Below are 18,355 nucleotides of genomic sequence, written 5' to 3' on the forward strand. Positions count from 1 at the left end.
ATGATAACTGGTTGACATGTTTGAAGTGATCTGTAAACATTGACACCATTGCTGCCAAAATTTGGAAGAAAACTGTGAACCTCGATCTGATAACAACACTGTTGGCAAACCATGTAATCGTACCACATTTTCCAGAAAGATTTGTGCTAATTGTCCTGCGGTAGGCAATTGTTTACAAGCAATGAAATGTGCATATTTAGTCAAACTGTCTACAACAACCAAGATAACTGAATGCTGATTGACTTGTGGGAGATTAGTAATAAAGTCTAATGTAACGTGTTCCCACGGCTTGGTTGGTGTAGGTAAAACTTGTAATAGTCCTTTCGGTTTACTGTGATCTGTTTTAAACCTTGCACAAGTCTCACAATTCTGAGCCATTTGAGTCACATCCTTTTGAAGAGTCGGCCACCAGAATATTTTTTGTATCTTTTCTATAGTCTTTTTAGGACCAGGATGCCCTGCCATTGGATGAGAGTGTAACCAATTGAATACAGTTTTTTGTAGTTCTTTGGTTGGGAGATAAACTTGTTTTCCATGAAATGGTATTCCTTCTTTGATTGTTTGATTCTCCCCTTTCTTTTCCCATTTTTCCATTGAGAAAGAGGAAAGTTTTCATAAATATTTTCTAGGAATTGGTCAGCAGACAACAAACAAAGTACTTTATCTGGATCTATGATCGCCTGTGGAGCTCCTTCAAATCTTTGCAAAGAGGAATCTTTTCTGGAAAGAGCATCTGCCTTTTTATTATCTTGTCCTGGACGATAAGTTACAACAAAATCATATTCTGCAAAAAACATCATCCATCTTAACTGCCTTGGTGTTAACATTCTGGCTGAACTCATGAATTGCAGATTTCTGTGATCTGTATATACTGTTACGGTGAATTTTGCTCCCATTATATAGTGCCTCCATTCTTTGAATGCTTCTAAAATTGGCAGCAATTCTTTTTCAGCGATAACATAATTTTGTTCTGCTGAGTTCAATTTCCGGGACATGTATGCTACTGGATGCATTTGACCAGTTTTGGGATGTCTTTGAGAAAGAATGGCTGCTATAGCTACATCTGAGGCATCGGCTTCAATAATGAAAGGTTCATTTACATCTGGATGCATCAAAATTGGAGCTGCTGTAAATGCCTTTTTTAAATTCTGGAATGCATCGTTAGCTTCTGGAGTCCATTCGAATTTCACCTTTTTCCTTAGTAATCGAGTGATAGGAGCAACCACTGCTGAAAAGTGATCAATGAAACGGCGATAGAAATTCGCAAAGCCCAAAAAGCACTGTACATCTCGAACAGACTTTGGAATGGGCCATTCAGCTACTGCTTGAATCTTTCTATCAGTCATTTTCATGCCAGTTGGTGTGAGGAGCACTCCTAAGAACTCTACTTCAAAAACATGGAAGTCACATTTAGTTAATTTACAATACAAATTATGTGCTTGCAAGGTTTTCAAAATTTGTTTACATGGCCTTCATGTTTTTCCACTGAGTCTGAATAGATTAAAATATCGTCTATATAAACGATTACAAACAGGTCCAAAAATTCTCTTAGAACATCATTGAGGAAAAACTGAAAGGCCGCTGGGGCGTTGCAAAGGCCAAATGGCATTACCAGATATTCAAACAAGCCATAACGAGTTTTAAAAGCGGTCTTCCACTCATCTCCTTGTCTTATTCGTACTAAATGATAGGCCCCTCTAAGATCAAGTTTGGTGTAAATCACTGCTGTCTTAACTTGATCTAAAAGGACCGGGATCAAAGGCAAGGGATATTTGTTCTTAATCGTTATCTTGTTCAACGCCCTATAGTCTATGCAAGTTCTCAATTCCCCATTGGCTTTTGGGATAAAAAACAAAGGGGAGGCGGCTGGGGATTTAGAGGGGCGAATAAAACCATTTTCCAAATATTGATCCAAATAGTCTCTCAGGTGCTGATTTTCTTTTTCCGATAAAGCATAAATTCTACAATTTGGTACACAAGACCCTGGTATGAGGTCAATCTGGCAGTCATAATTGCGATGTGGTGGGAGTTTCGCAGCCTTTTCTTCACTGAATACCTCTTGATATTCTTTGTAAACTCTGGGTAAAATTGTCTCTTTTTCTTCCGCTGTTGCTATTTGACTCACAGTTGGTTCCAAAAAGTTTAAACAGGATGACTGACAATAATCAGAAAGAAATACAAGTTCTCTTTTTTTGCCAATCAATCAACGGATTATGTAAACAAAGCCAGGGAATTCCTAAAATAAATCCGTATTGGGGAGCTTGTATTACATCAAATTGTACTTCTTCTCTATGTCTTTGTTTCTTTGAGTCTTCACAAACCATTATGACCCTGGAAGTTTGCATCGTAACTGACCCTCCGGACAAAATGTTCCCATCCACTGCTTGCACAATTTCTGGTGTTTCTTTTTTCTCACAGATGATACTTAGCCGTTGAGCAGTTTCCAGATCAACAAAATTTCCAATGGCTCCAGAATCGATTAAAACTTCCATTTGCCAGATTTTTAGAGTTATTTGAATTTGAACTGCTAATCTAAAATGAGCTTTGTAGTTCGTTACACAAGAGTTTATGGAAGGGTAAGTGAAGGTACCCAAGAGATCCCCTTCTAAACATCTTGGGCAAATTAGTTTTCCGGCGTTTGATCTGTTCCTTCAATAACTGCTGCTTTATTGCTATTAGAAGATTTATTCTTGGGTTTCATCATACAATCTTTTACAAAATGTCCTTTTCGATCACAGTATAGACACTGACCATTTTTCCGTCTGTTATCTTTTTCTTCCTTTGATAGAGGTTGCCGAAGAGTTCCGATTTCCATTGGCTCTGAACTTGATTCGGAATGAGCAAATGGGGTTCGAGGTCTTGGTTCGTTCTTCCAACTCGGTTTGTCACTTCTTTTTTTATCTGATCTTCTTTCAGAGAGTCGATGATCAAGATGTAGGGTTAGGTTTATTAAATCTGAACAAGCTGTTGGTTGCGGATCAATTTGTGCCAGAACATCCTTTAACTCATCTTTTAAACCTTGATAAAAGAGAGCAGCCTTTTTTTCTTCAGGCCAAGAGGTTTCGGCAACCAGTCTATTAAAATTAGACAAATATGTAATGAGGTCTCTGCTTCCTTGTCTTAACTGTAATAATTCTCGATCAGCAGATAGGGTGACTGTTCGCCTATCAAACACCGTTTCAAATTCCTCAAAGCGCCTCCAATTGTATGACAAAGCGCTATCTTGCCTTACTAAAGGAACCGCCCAATTAGCAGCATCTCCAGATAGATAGGAGATTAGAAACGCAATCCTAGATTGAGGGGTAGGAAAGGCGGCTGGTCTACAGGAATAATGCAACTCAATTTGTGTTAAAAATGTTTGCACTTTCGAAGGATCCCCCGAAAACCGTTCAGGAGAAGCTAAAGGAATCTGCGGTGGTACAGTGACTGAAATGTTAGTAGCAGCTCTAGAACCAGTATCCTGAACCTCATCGGGAAGTGGAGTACTCTGAAGTTGTATATTTTCCACTTTTTCGGCCAATAACGTGGTTGCATTCATGGTTTCATTCAAATCAGCCTGCATCTTTACAATTACTGCCATCAAATCATCGATGGTGGCCATTATGGCAACTCCGACAGATCGGGAGGAAAGGAATTCGTGGGCTCACTATTCTGTCAGACGAGGTCTTCCTCAGGATATGTCGAGTTGATATAAGGGCCCACCTCTCGATACCTCCAATTCTGATTGTAGTAAATACACAGAATATTGAAGTGATCAAGCGGGGGGAAAAGGGTGTTGGGAAGGGAACAGCAGGGAAGGAGATCTGAAAAGGAAAAGATAATGCTGCAAGTCTTTTCTAGTATTTGCGAAAACTCTGCAACAACTTAAATAACGAATAATACTTCTTAAATTAAAAGGCTTTTGACTTTAAACACTGCCTAAACTCCAATGTTATCACATGAAACAATGTTTTGAATTGCACATCAAAAACACAATAGAATCTCAGGATTACCAAAGACTTATTGACTTTTTTCTTGTAAATAAACTCTTTACAATGATAGTCATAAATGTCTCTTTGCCTTATAAATATCTGCTTCACATTGATAACTCCGAATATCTCTTTATCTTGTAAATATTCAGTTTACATCAACAACCTTCTAATTCAAAAAACTTCACATGAATATTCTTTCTTTCAGCAAAATAAATCCTTTTGCTGTAGACTGCAAAATGTATTACACCAGTTGAGAATAGCGACCAAAAACCATTCAAAGTAGAACCCAACAAGATAGAGTCTAAACTCTCAATGAATTATTCCACAAAAAACTCAGAATGATTTTATTTGACCAGAGAAACTGACTAAACGCACATTTGCAAAGATTGCGCCAAATGTTAGTCTTAATAATTGAACCTAAATGGTCCTACCTGTAGAGTACGACCTACTCTACTCAAAGAAGGGCGTGGCTGCAGGAAACCATAGATTCGGAGAAGTAACTTACAGGATCAGCCAAGGTCTCCACAGCACTCTTGCAACAGGATTCACCTTCTGCAAAGGACCTTCAGCTGGATACCAATTGCGCTGCAACAAGAAGACAGAAAATGCTTCCCAAGCTCTAATTCCAACTCAGAGCATCAGGAGGAAGCTGCCACACCTTCAAAATCCCAGGAATAGTGAGCAAAGGGGCTTGGGTGTGGTCGCGCACGTTTACGTGACTACGCCCGGTGTTTTAAGTGACCGCTTGCTGTTTCTCACGCATCTCGCAGACGCGTTAAAGCCGCTTGCCAAGTCTCACGCATCTCGCGTGAGGCTGCCAAACCTCACGCATCTCGCGGACGCGTTTAGGGTGCCATATCTAACGCATTAGGCGGACAGGGGAGGATAAACACCATACATAGTGCACAGTTCAATACAGAAATGGCTTTTTTCAACACAGTACATTATCTTAATCATAGGGCTACACAATGTAACCACCAACGCCCCTTAACATGAAAACGATGTATCTTTCCACACAGATGTCTAGGGCATGATGATACAGGACGTGGGGCGGGCCCTAGACCGCAGACCACCCTAGTCCTGACAGGTGTGTCTGCCTCCGACGTCACACTCGCTCCTGGCTTGCTGGCAAGCACCAGGCGTGTCTCAGCCAATCCAGAGGCTGCTCCAGCAGTGCCAGGATTGGCTTGAGCAGTGATACTTGCTGCTCATTAGGAGACCGAGGGCTGCGGCATGGAACAACCCTTGCTCTTCTAATGGGCAGCGTAGTGCGCATGTTCGGGCACTCTTGCTGTATACTCCGTCGACCACCTGACAACGATGTCATCACTTCACTTGCTCTGATTCAACTCCTGCTGCCCCGCCCCCCCTTCTGAGCCGACTGCCTCGGGCGGGCGTGGTCAGGTGGCCGGTCAGCCCATCTGGGATCGAATATGATTGTGAATGTGATTGTGAGTGAGTGACGGTGCACGTGCGATGCTTGTTTTGAGTAGTGGGGTATCGCCCAAGTGCCCTAATGGACGTACCGCCTCTGTGCAGGCTGCTGTTTCCTCCTGATGAGGGCCCTGGCACTTATTGTTTCACAAATTAACAACCGTTGCCACACACCACACTGCTACTACTTACCCATTTAGGAGTGATGCCCACTCAACTCAGCGCAAGGAGCAATCACCTCCTTCCTGCCCATGGCTATCTACCACTTATCAATATCCATTACTAGACCTAAAAATAAACATTCATCTCACACCTTCTTAGGTCTAGGCTCGATAGATATCAGGAAGCTGTTAGGTTTATAAAGGCCAGTTATGCTTGTTATAGACAATGATTTTCTGTCTCACTCTTCATAATGAGTAGTGTCCCACATCAAATACAAACCATGCAGTAAAATTAGACGTCTGCACCATGATATCCTTGGCAAGTATGATATCCTTGGCAAGTATTAAAGACGCCTTTATATTTTACGAAGATGTCTGGGGATAAGATAGGCGTAATGGAGATAATTAAACTGTAACAATTTCACATTGGAATAGTTTAAAGTGGGATTTTCTGGACACTGTCACTGCTTATGCTTTCTCTATTCTGAATCTTAACCAGAGAACTCCATACCAATGTCACCCTCCCTAAATATCCTACCCTCACTCCACCCTCAACACTCTGAGACCCTCTGAATGGAGCACAGCTTGTTCACAGATTTCCTCCCTTTGCCTAATGTCAGGGGTGTGGGCAAAGTCACTTGTCTCGTGGTTCCAGGGTCTCGACACACCACGCAGTATTTTTATTTGGTTGGCCATGAACCATAAGTTGTTTCGCTGGAAGAGTAGCTAATTAATCACAATTTTGAGGCATTCTTGTTCCTACTTGTGCTTACAAATGCATGTTCTCCCTTTCCTTCTTAAAGCTCTGCATGCTTAATCTCTATCTGTATGTGCCTTGCTCTGACCAAATTATTGCAACAGCCTGTACTTAGGAGTCACAGAGGGGTAACTAAACATACTCTAACAGATTCAAATCATGGCCATCAGAGCGACTACAGGGTATGAGAAATTCTATTGAATCTGAACTTTAGAGATCTTCATAGGCTTCATTGAAGCAAAGTTTCTTCCAAAGTCTTGGGCATTGTGCACAAATCATACCGTGACCTCAATAGATCAGGCCTTCAGGAAACATTCTTTGGGCCCGATTCACAGAACTAACTCAAGACAAAATCATAAACTTACTACTTTTGGTATTCACAGAAGTTAGGATTTTGTCTTAAGTTTGTCTTAAGACAAACTTAAGATAGACTTAAGACAGACTTAAGATAAACTTAAAGACAAAATCCTAACTTAGGTCTGTCTTAAGTCTAAATAAAACGAATTTCGTTGAGTACGCTGCATTCCAAAATGCGATGCAGTGCATGCAACAAAATTAGTTTTATTTATTTAAATGTTTACTTACATGTAAAACTCCATAATCCATAGATTACTACCACCCACCCTGCCTCTCCCCCTCCCCACGTCACTGCCCTGCATTTACTCCCACTGCCGGCCACGGCTAGTCCCAGGGGTAGGCACCCTGGGATACGGCAAGAACAGGCTCTGGGCTTGGCGGTCTCCAGGGCTCTAGAGGGCACCAGGTGGAGGGCCACGCAGCCCCCCTCACACAATACAGAAATCACGGGTGGGTGTTTGTTCCCGGGGTTTGAGGGGTGTCATTGAGGCCCACACACTTTTAATTTTGGAGGGGGCGGGGACCTTCGACGCGAAAGTGGCGCAAGGGGGTTGTAAATCTGGTATAGTGTTTTGTTTTACTTTGCTTTCCTTTCTGTCTAGTAGAGGATTCAGGGTAAATATAGCCCCCAAACGGCTTTCTGCCTGTTACCATAGTAACAGTTCATGGAACACTTACATGAGCACAGAGGTTAGAAGTTCACCACACTATGTTGCTAATGGTGTTGTACTTTTAAAGTTTTGGATTGTAACCGTTAGTTGTAGCTATAGACTCTGGTACAGATCTGGTAAAGAGTTAGTCCCAGAATTATACTTCAAATTATACATATAATTTCTGTTGGGGACCGCTACCCCCCCCCCCAAAAAAAAGACGTATATATTTTTTTAAATTAACTTTTATTAAAACAACAATAAATAACTGGAAACGTAACTTAACCCCCAGGCTGCGGCCGTGATTCTGCGCCTGTGCGGCACATTCCAATCGCGGGTGCGGTCATGACGGCCGGGAGCCGTCATCAGCACACGAGCCCTGTGTGCCATGACGGCTCCCGGCCGTCATCAGCATGGAAGGGGTTAAAGATAATAATACAATAAAGAAAAAGAAACATAACTTTAATAAAACAATATAATAAACAAAATGTGATGTGGACTCCAATAGACGTATGGTAGGTAATCTGCATACATAAAAGAAAATTAGTGTTTAAAATTAGATTGATGTGACTAAATGAAGTCAAACATTACAAGTCAAGGTAACACTAGGATTTTAGGTGTGCAGTGTGCCTTGTACATTTCTCTTGTGTTATAGCCCCGCGTTGAAACGGTGTATGTATGGAAGTGCCTACTGCGTCAGATTCAAATTACAGATCGACAGGTCTTTAAAATGATTCAGAGATGAGACAGAATTAGGTGAGAGATTAAGTCATTATGTAGGACAATATTCTTTAGGGCTTATTTACAAGAGTCTTGCGCCACTTTTGTGTTACTTTTTTCATGTTGAAAGGTACGCAAAAGTGGCACAAGGGGCTTGTAAATAAGCTCTTTTATTTGTAATGCATTTAATCTGAGGTATTGTATATCTAGGCCGCTCTGCTTACCTTGTGTAAACACTGTGGCCAGCAGAATTCAAAACTTCAACTTAGCTTTGCTTCTACACGTCATAGTAGACAGCAGTGTTCATCACTTTAAAAGAGGAAGAGAAGTGATGTGAGAGAGAAAGAGAAAGAGAGAAAAAACAACATTAAAACGTGGCTATAAATGGACCTGTTACTACTGGAGAAAATATTCATAGCTCACCTTTTGCCTCTGTTGTGTATCTAAGCACGTGCTGGTTCATAGTGCACCCTCCAGTTTAGTGATCTGAAAGATAGAATATAGACTTTGCGATAGCATAGTACATACAACTGCACACGTATATTTTCGCTTTATTTATTTGTATACTCAGGATAATGTATTTTTTTAACTTCCACTGTAAGAAGGTGTTTGTGTGCAGTTTTTCTTCCAAAGTAGTATATTACATACACTCCCACTGCATAGCGGTGAGTTCTCGATATTGCAGGGCAGATTTACAAGCTCCCTGCACCACCAGTACGTCACTTTTTGTGAGGTACTGGTGGCGCAGGGGACTCCACTATATTTACGAGAGGAAAAGCCGCCCTGCGTGACTTTTTCTCTCCTTGTAAATATGGCCCCTTCACACGCAGCACTTTGCAGTGAATGGGCATTTCATGGGTGTTGCTGTGGGTGTTCCCATGCAACACCCATGAAACAAGACACATTGTCCAGATTTACGAGAAATCGTAAATCTGGAGATGTGTCTGAATGCTACGTCACCCTAGAGGTGGCGTAGCAAGGTGCAACGAGGACAAATGTTTTCATTTGTCCTCGTTTTGTTTTCCTCTTTCAATGCGTGCTGCATTCTAGGCACGCATTGAAAGAGGAAAAAAGCCTTTAGTGATTGTTTTTGTGCAGGAGGGTGCCTCTTCCTGCATAAAAAGATTTACGAGCTCCTTGCGCTACTTTTCCCATGTTAAAAGTGACACAAAAGTGGTACAAGAAGCTTGTAGATCTGTTCGTCAGACTGTTGTAACCTATCTATTCTCACTGCTCGGAGGTAATTGTATATTTCTATGTAGTGAATGTGCTGGACACTACCCACTCTCTCCTTTCACAGATAACTTGTTATTGTTTCGGAAACAAGCTTCTTTGCTCACCTAGTGCTCTTGGCGTGATTCAATGAGGGTGCACTACGTGTCGAAGCAGGCTTCACTGTGGCCAACAGAGTTCACTACTTGTACTTAGGTAAGGTTGAACACGGCAGAGTGGACAGCAGCAACCATAACTTTAAAAGAGAAAGAGGAACAATGTGAGAGAAAGTGAGACAGAGAAAGAGAGAAAACACGACATTAAAAACTGGGAGAGAGAAAGTTATAGATGGAATAGTTAATACTGGAGGAAATACTCGTAGCTCACCTTTTGCCTCCGTTGTGTCCAAGCACGTGGTAGTTCATAGTGCACCCTCCAATTTAGTGGTCTGAAAGATAGTATAAAGAGTTAGTAATAGTATAGTCCCACCTTCTCCTTTGACTGATGACTTGTTGTTGTTTCGGAAACAAGCTTCTTTGCTCACCTTGTGCCACAGACGTGATTCAAAGAGGGTGCACTACGTGTCGAAGCAGCTTTCTCAGAAGTTGTTACGATGGCCACGCATCATCGCAGAATCCTCGAACATTGAGTTTTAGAAGTGTTGGGGGGGGGGGGGTGCCAATTTGTGAAAAACAGCCTGTAAGATAAAAAGGAAGTTAACATAGTGTGTAATTTTTTTATCAATGGAGAGAGGAAGTGACAGAGTGACTGCAAAGAATATTCGCAGCTCAACTTTCTGTCACCAGTGTGTTTTTCACCACGTGCTGGGACATAACGCACCCTGAAGCTCTACATCTGAAAGATAGTAAAAGAAAGATGTAAGAATGGTAATTGTTACTATCTTAATGTAGAGTTGCATAACATCTCTCTTTCACACACGTTCCTTCTCACATTTATGAGAACTATTTGTATAGTTTATATTCCGGACCTTTCAGCGATTATAAAAACGTTCCTGTTATTGGAATGAAATATATACATGTAATTTGATACACTATATAGGACTGCCTTTTTCTAAATCGCTGCGCCACATTTTTGTAACCAGTCTGCTACAGTCCTTCGACTCCCGCTGATGCGTACCCAGGCCTTACTGCTCACCTTTTCATGGACAGGACACCTTCTACATCATGCAGTCCCGCTCTGCTACTAAGAAGTCTCACATATGGTGCTGAGTCTTGATATCTCTATGGCTAACAACATACTTGTGCTCCCATCATCATCATCGCAGGTTCTTCACTTGCTCAGTGCTTCAGGTACCACTAACTCAGTGACCAAAGAGGCCATGCACGTGGTAGTGGGCCCCTTTGTTCGGAAGTTTGGGCCTACATGAAGCGTGCGAACCACCAGGACGGGCCATCACAGCGCTTGCGATAGGAGCAACTCTGAAATGGCGTACAGCACGTGCGACCCGTCTTTTTTATAGGTAGGGTCACATGTGTAGTGACGTATGTGCTGGATGGGTGTGGGTGTATACCAGCCATGAGGGAGTGTGTGTGCCGATCTGACAACTAGACCTGGAACTAAGAAATCACTGCAATGGAAATCTGGGCCATGTAGTGTTGTTGTGTTTTCCTGGTAGCGTAAGCGGAGTGGGCTGTACTAACGTATTCAGCCTCAATTAATTTACCACCACCCCCGGGGCTTTTATATGTTGGGAGGGGGGGCCACGCGGCTCTGGGACACTGCAGGAGGTGGCCCTGGGGCGTGGCAGTCTCCAGGGCCTTCGAGGGCTCTAGGCATAGGGACACGCAGTCTGCCACACACAATACACTAAAAAAGAAGAGAAAGTGATGAGAGATGATTTGTGACGTGTTTAGGCTTGAGAGCCTGGATAATCAAATTCAAATTTGCTTTATTCGACACAAGTATCATAAAAGCATATGAACATAGTAAATTTTTTTACGATATATCCATTAAAAACGAACACTATATGCAGGAACTATTTACAATAAAATTAAAAACACTCTGAAATGTGCAAATAAGCAAAAAACTTCCAGTTAAAAATACAAGTGCATACAAAATTTGAAGGAAGGGAATTAAAATAAGGACATACTAAATGACAGGAACTAGCAACAGCCACAGAGATGCAGAAAGTGCCTTGTGTCTAGCAGCTCATGCACACCCCGCGAACTTGGCTATTGCGCAGACAAAAAGGAGTTTGGAGTCTGTCTTGAGGATACGCATGTGAAGCATTGTAAGAAGATGTATTAGCGACCAATCCCTTTCCTTGCGCAGATTTTGAAAAACACTTGATTGGCTGTTGTGTGGTTACGTGTACTTTCCTCGTGGTAATTTTGATTGGCTTTATTTTTCTATGTGACGTTATGATACACTGACCATGTATATAGCCCGTTTTGTGATGCACTTTAGTTTACAATGCGTTTCAAAAACTAGTTGTGGTAGGGTGTTTTTAACTTAAAGTGTGTAGTCTGCTTACTAGTTTGACTGTAAAGGTATTTAAAAATATGCACGAGTTTTTCAAATATTTTTATTGAGTCTTTTATATTCATCATATGGGTGAAATGCAAATTTTTATTTTTCATTCATTGGTATCACGCGTTGGACCACATTTATTTTCTTTTATCATAAGCAGTCATTTCTTAAGTTTACATTATGTAAGTGTTGGCCCATCATTTTTTTTAAATGTTTGGGCTTTTTTTGCTTTCAGAAAAAGTAGAATAGAGGTGCTACGACAAACACTCCCTCACTCCTCCCACTTTTAAGTCACGTTTTTCAGTTGACAGGTGTTCTCATTTGCACTGTTTTAGTGTGTCACGTGTTTATGTAAACGTGCCTCTTTCTATACTTTTTAACTTTCGTAGAATTTCTAAAATGCTTTATTTAAACTCGTATTTATTATTAAAGCATTTTGTAGGGGGGGGGCCTTGGTCGCGAAAGTGGCGCAAGTGGGTTGTAAATCTGGAACACAGTATTTTGTTTTACTTTGCTTTCCTTTCTGTCTTGTAGAGGATCCAGGGTAAATAAAATGGTTTTTTGTACTGCTAGTACCTTTCAACTCTACCACCAAATGGCTTTCTGTCTGTTACCATAGTAACAGTTCATGGACCAGTTTAGTGAGCACAGAGGTTAGAAGTTCACCACACTATGAGCCAGATGTAGGTAGCCCTTTACCGGTCGGAAACGGCTGAACATACTGATTTTCGGCCGTTTTCGACCGGTAAAGGGCTATGGAGATGTAGGGGCAAAAAATACGTACATTTTGGGTAATTTTACCGAATCGGTAATTTTACAGAATCGGTAAAATTACAGAATCGGTAAATTTACCGAATCTGTACATTTTACCGATTCGGTAAATTTACCATTTGGTAAAAATACCGAAAATGTATTTTGATATGTAGGTAGCACTTCTAACAGTGCGACAGGGCCGTTAGAATTCGGTATTTACCATGCAATAAAATTGCATGGTAAATTACGAATTCTTGTGTACATGCACATCTGTGCATGTACACCTGTGCCATGTGGCACACAGACATGCCCTAAGGGCATGTCTGTGTGCCACATGGCGCAAAAGCCAGTTATAGGGGTGCAACAGGGTGTCAAAGTGACACCCTGTCCCCCTTAGCAATTCGGTATTTTTACCGATTCGGTAAATACCAAATCAGTATTTGCTATTGAATCCTATGGGCTTAAAGGCCCATAGGATTCAATAGCAAATACCGATTCGGTATTTACCGAATCTGTAAATACCGAATCTTACCGATTCGGTAAAAAATACCGAATTTTTAGCTACATCTCATTTACAGCTTCATAAATACCGAATCAGTAAAATTCGGTATTTAGGAATCGGTAAATGAGATTTACCTACATCTGGCCCTATGTTGCTAATAGAAATAGTTACTTGGTGGCGTTTTAAATTTTTTTCCATAAGAAACGTTAGTCGTAGAAGTCAGTGGAAAATATAATAAAAAAATAGCAGGGGTTCGCTAGGGCCCTCACAGTCCCGGGGCATCACTCATGTTGGAAGGGGGGTGCAGTAGGCTGTGGAAATTAAATCGGGAAAACAACAATGCAGCTTATTGCGTCTTGTATTGTATTGTATTGTATGGCACATTTATAGAGCGCAACTGTCACCCCACGGGTATCCTGGCGCTGTGATCCTCAATGGCCTGAGCACAATATTATAGTGGCAGCTGTAATTACAATGTCCTTGGGAAAAGGCTTTCTTTTCTTTTCTTTAATATGTTGTGGAATAATGTTTATTTATTAGGCAGTGTTCACTTTTGTTACAGATACAGTCACTTTGTTACAGGCAATTTATTAATATGTAGGACGGCGTGTTCTGTATGTGTGCATGACACAAATTTAACATTTAATTGGCTAAGGTGTTCTAACAACAATCTTAATGTTCGTTTTGGTGTGAACTATTGAAAGTAGAAGTATTTTATGTAATTCACTAGTGCTCCGGAAAGTTGCAAGGACATGTAATTGGCTTTCATGTTGTATGGAGGACTTTCCTGAGCTTTATGTTGGTTGGTTGCGAACTATTCAAAGTAGAAGTGTTGTCAGCCATTCATTTCCGCTCTGCGGAGTAGGAGGGATATCTGATTGGCTGACGTGTTTTAAGGAGGACTTTCCTAAGCTTAATGTTTATTGGCTGTAAACTGTTGAAAGTGAAAGTGTTGTTAGCGATTCCTTCCTGTTAGCAAAGTATTAGGGTAACGTGTTCCAAGTGGGACCTTACGAAGGTTAATGTTCATTGGCCGTGAAGTATTAAAAGTAGAAGTTTTGGCAGTCATTCCCCCCTCCTCAGCGGAGCAACATGGACATTTTATTGGCTAAAGTGTTCCGGGCACAAGTTTGCTCCTTATTAGGGGGGTGTTGGGGGAGCGGTTCACTGTTGTGAGTGATTTTGTGACGCACTTCCAAAGGAGTATGGGAAAAGAAAGTAGTAGAGGGCAGGTTAGGAACACTATTAACTCTGTACAGTGCTTATAAGGTGGTGGAGAGGGATTATGAGGAAAAAAATAGTTTTTATATGTTTCAAGGGTCATTTATATAATTGCTGTGTGGTGTATAAATCACGGCGGAAAATGGCAGTGTCTTGCGCTGTTTTTTTATCAAGTTTGCGGGTGACATACTTCTTAGGAGTACTATTTACTTATAATGCAGTGTTTACTTTTCTGATGGGGAGGTGTGGTTGCACAGCAAATAATTCAATCTAGGTTTCAAACAGTTTTTATCAAGCAAATACAAATAAACTTTCTTCAGAAACTGTCACTGTATTTATGAAAGGGGTGAGAGTTGAAAATGGAATTTCATAAAATATCAGTTAAGCGTGGCCACACACTCCTTTTTTCTGCTACAGTTTGTAAAAGTGTTGCCCCATATTGTTGATAATGTAAGAGGGCATCAGTTACTTTTAGATGAAGTAGAATAGAAGTGCAACATCAAACACTCCCGCACCACATTATCTGAGGTCAAGAGAACTTCGACCCTGCTCAAGGATCGGGCCGCTCCCGCCGCCACAGCATCACCTGTACGTGCTTCACTCGCTGCTGCTGCCGCTCTGACCTGGGTTCGAGCCACCTGTGCCCAGATCTGCCCTGCGGTCTGCTTCCCACGTAACTTTACTTAACTGCTGCTACTTTTCGTATTTGCCACTTGTTTGACGTACTCTGTTTGTATTCCTTTTTGCCTCTGTTTGCCTTCGTGGTTCCCCTTAGCACCCACCCTCCTCCCCCTCTTTTGCTTTCTGTGTCCACTTTCCCGCCACCTCACCCCCGGCCACGCCCCCTCGCCGCCCCACTTTCGCCTCCCAGCTGCTCCTCTCTCCTCGCCTCTTAAGGCAGCCGATAGCGACTAGACAGGGTGACCTTCGACCCTGCTCAAGCATCGGGCTCATCCAGCTGTCACAGCACCACCTGTGCGTGCTTCCCTCGCTGCTGGTCTGACCTGGGTTCGAGCCACCTGTGCCCAGACCTGCCCTGCGGTCTGCTTCCCATGTAACTTTACTTAACTGCTGCTACTTTTCGTATTTGCCACTTGTTTGTCGTACTCTGCTTGTATTCCTTTTTGCCTCTGTTTGCCTTCATGGTTCCCCTTAGCATCCCCCCTACCCTCTTGCTTTCTGTGTCCACTTTCCTGCTGCCTCACACGCGGCCACGCCCCCTCACTGCCAGGCTCTCGCCTCCCAGCTGCTCCTCCCTCCCTCCTCGCCTCTTATGGCAACCACTGCCCGGACGCGCAGCGGGTGCGCCGATTGCACGCCGAAGGTGTCGCCAAAGGCAAGCCCGTCTGTGCCCATCCGCGTCTGGACCGCCCCCAGCGCCAGGACTCCTGGACCCCGAAGCCGACGCAAGACCAGACTGCACTACGACTCCAGCACCCTCCACGCACTCAACGCCAGGCGAGATCACTCCTGCTACCGGGCCACCCGAAGCACACCCAGGGGTCCTTCACTTGCCGGAACTGCAGCTTCACCAGCATCCGGCCCACCAAACCATCAACCAGGGAGCCCAACCACCTCCGAAGCATCCTCCTCAACACCCGCTCCGCTCGCAAGCACGCCATCGAACTCTGGGACCTCCTAGACTCAACCACCCCGGACGTTGCCTTCCTGACGGAGACCTGGCTGAATGCCACCTCGGCACCAGACATCGCCACAGCCATCCGGGCGGGCTACAACATCTCCCGCAGAGACCGCACTAACGGAGTGGGAGGAGGAATTGCCATCATCCACGAAGACACCCTCAGAGTCTCGACCAACACAGATGACACCCTCACCACCGCCGAGCACATGCACTTCCAGATCCACACCGACCCCAACACCACCCTCAGAGGAACACTCGTCTACAGACCAACCGGACCACGAACACAGTTTAGCGACCCCATCGCCGACCTTATCAGCACCCAGGCCCTCGCCTCCACAGACCACATCCTCCTCGGGGACCTGAACTTCCACCTCGAGGACAGCAACGACACCAACTCCACCGCCCTGATCGACAACCTTGCCAACCTTGGACTCAAACAGCTCGTCAGGACGCCCACCCATGCCGCCGGACACACACTGGACCCCATCTTCTTCACAAGTCCCCATGTCTCCTTCAACCACACCACCGAACCCCACTGGACCGCCCATAGATGCGCCCACTTCACCTTCAGGAAACCCACCACACACCACCGCACACAACAGTTGCCGCACCGATGCTGGGGGAAAATCGCCCAGGACCAACTGACAACCACCCTCGCCCTGAGACCACCCGCCTACCCCACCGACCCCAACACCGCCGCCATCAACCTCAAACAGTGAATCAACAACTGCGCCGACACCCTCGCCCCACTCAAGACCTCCATAACCAATCACACCAACAAGAAAGCCGCATGGTTCACCGAAGACCTCCGGACCTCCAAGCACACCTGTCGGAAGCTGGAGAAGAAATGGCTCTGCGACCGCACACCAGACAGCTACAAAGCCCAAAAGAACGCCACCCGCAGACACCACCAACTCATCAGGACCGGCAAGAGGACCGGCAAGAGGACCGCCTAGACAACAACGCGCACAACTCCAAAGAGCTCTTCAGCATCGTGAAAGAACTCTCCAACCTCAGCTCTAACACCAACGGCATCCCACCTTCACAAGGCCTGTGCGACTCACTGGCCACCTTTTTTCACCGCAAGATCACCGACATCCAAGACAGCTTCAAAACCCACACCCCCACTCCTACCACCGAGACCACCACCCCTGCGACCTCCACCCGCACCAGTCGACTGACCACCTGGTCCAACGTCAGCGACGAAGACACCATCAAGACCATGAACTCCATCCACTCTGGATCCCCTTCAGACCCTTGCCCCCACCACGTCTTCAACAAAGCCAGCACAGCCATCGCACCCTACCTCCGGAAAACAATCAACGCCTCCTTCAAGACAGCAATCTTCCCAGAAAGCTGGAAGCACGCCGAGATCAACGCCCTACTGAAGAAACCCAAGGCGGACCTCAAGAACTTCCGGCCCATCTCCCTGCTCCCCTTCCCAGTGAAAGTCACGGAGAAGATTGTCAATAGACAGCTGACCCGCTACCACAAAGACAACAACATCCTGGACCCATCCCAGTCCGGATTCCGCAGCAACCACCGCACCGAGACCGCCCTCATCGCCGCCAACGATGACATCAGGATTTTGATGGACAAAGGAGAAACAGCCGCCCTCTTCCTTCTGGACCTATCAGCAGCCTTTGTCACGGTCTGCCACCGCACCCTAACAGCACTCCTCCATGACGCCAGAATCCAAGAGAAGGCCGTGGCCTGGACCACATCCTTCCTCTCCGGCAGAACCCAGAGCGTCCGCCTCCCACCCTTCCGCTCCAAGACCACCGAGATCCAATTCAATTTCAATTTCAAAAGACCTTTATTCGAATTTCATAAAATTCATAAAAGTACCGAACACTGCAAAAACACACATATACATGTAGTACAAAAACAATTATATAAATAGCATTCCATGATAACAAAGTAATTCATACAGTGATTGAGCAGTAAATTTCATTTTCTTATAAAATTTTTACAGTAGTATCATTGTGACTAGTTTCTAATCTCAGGGACTTCTATTGTCTTACGTGCACGTATGGCTAGTCTTAAAAAAGTGCTAGTGCGAAAGGTCAGTTCGTCGTTATCCAGGGTAAGCAGCATCATATAAGATTCTTGGAGTGTGAGAGGTCTATGTTTTCTAAAATATGGGGTTAAAAGCCATTTGATATATCTCACATAAAATTTACAGAAAAATAGAAAGTGCAGGTCATCTTGAGTACTTATACCATCGCAAGGGCAAGGGGTGAGGTCTGTACTATGTTGGTACCCTAAAGGAAAAGACAGCAGAAATTTCACAGTTCCAGCCCTTAAACGAAACAATAAGGATCGCTCCCAGTTTGACATAGGGAGGGAGAGGTAGGGCGGCATAGTTTGCATACAGAGACCATTTCCTATGTATTTCTTGACCCTTGATTTCTGTGATTCTCTTCCTATGCGCCCATTGCGATAAAGTGCATAAAGTGCTTTTTGTACATCGAATTTATCCTTT

Source organism: Lissotriton vulgaris, chromosome 1_2, assembly GCF_964263255.1.
Source record: "Lissotriton vulgaris chromosome 1_2, aLisVul1.2, whole genome shotgun sequence".
Lineage (NCBI taxonomy): Eukaryota > Metazoa > Chordata > Amphibia > Caudata > Salamandridae > Lissotriton > Lissotriton vulgaris.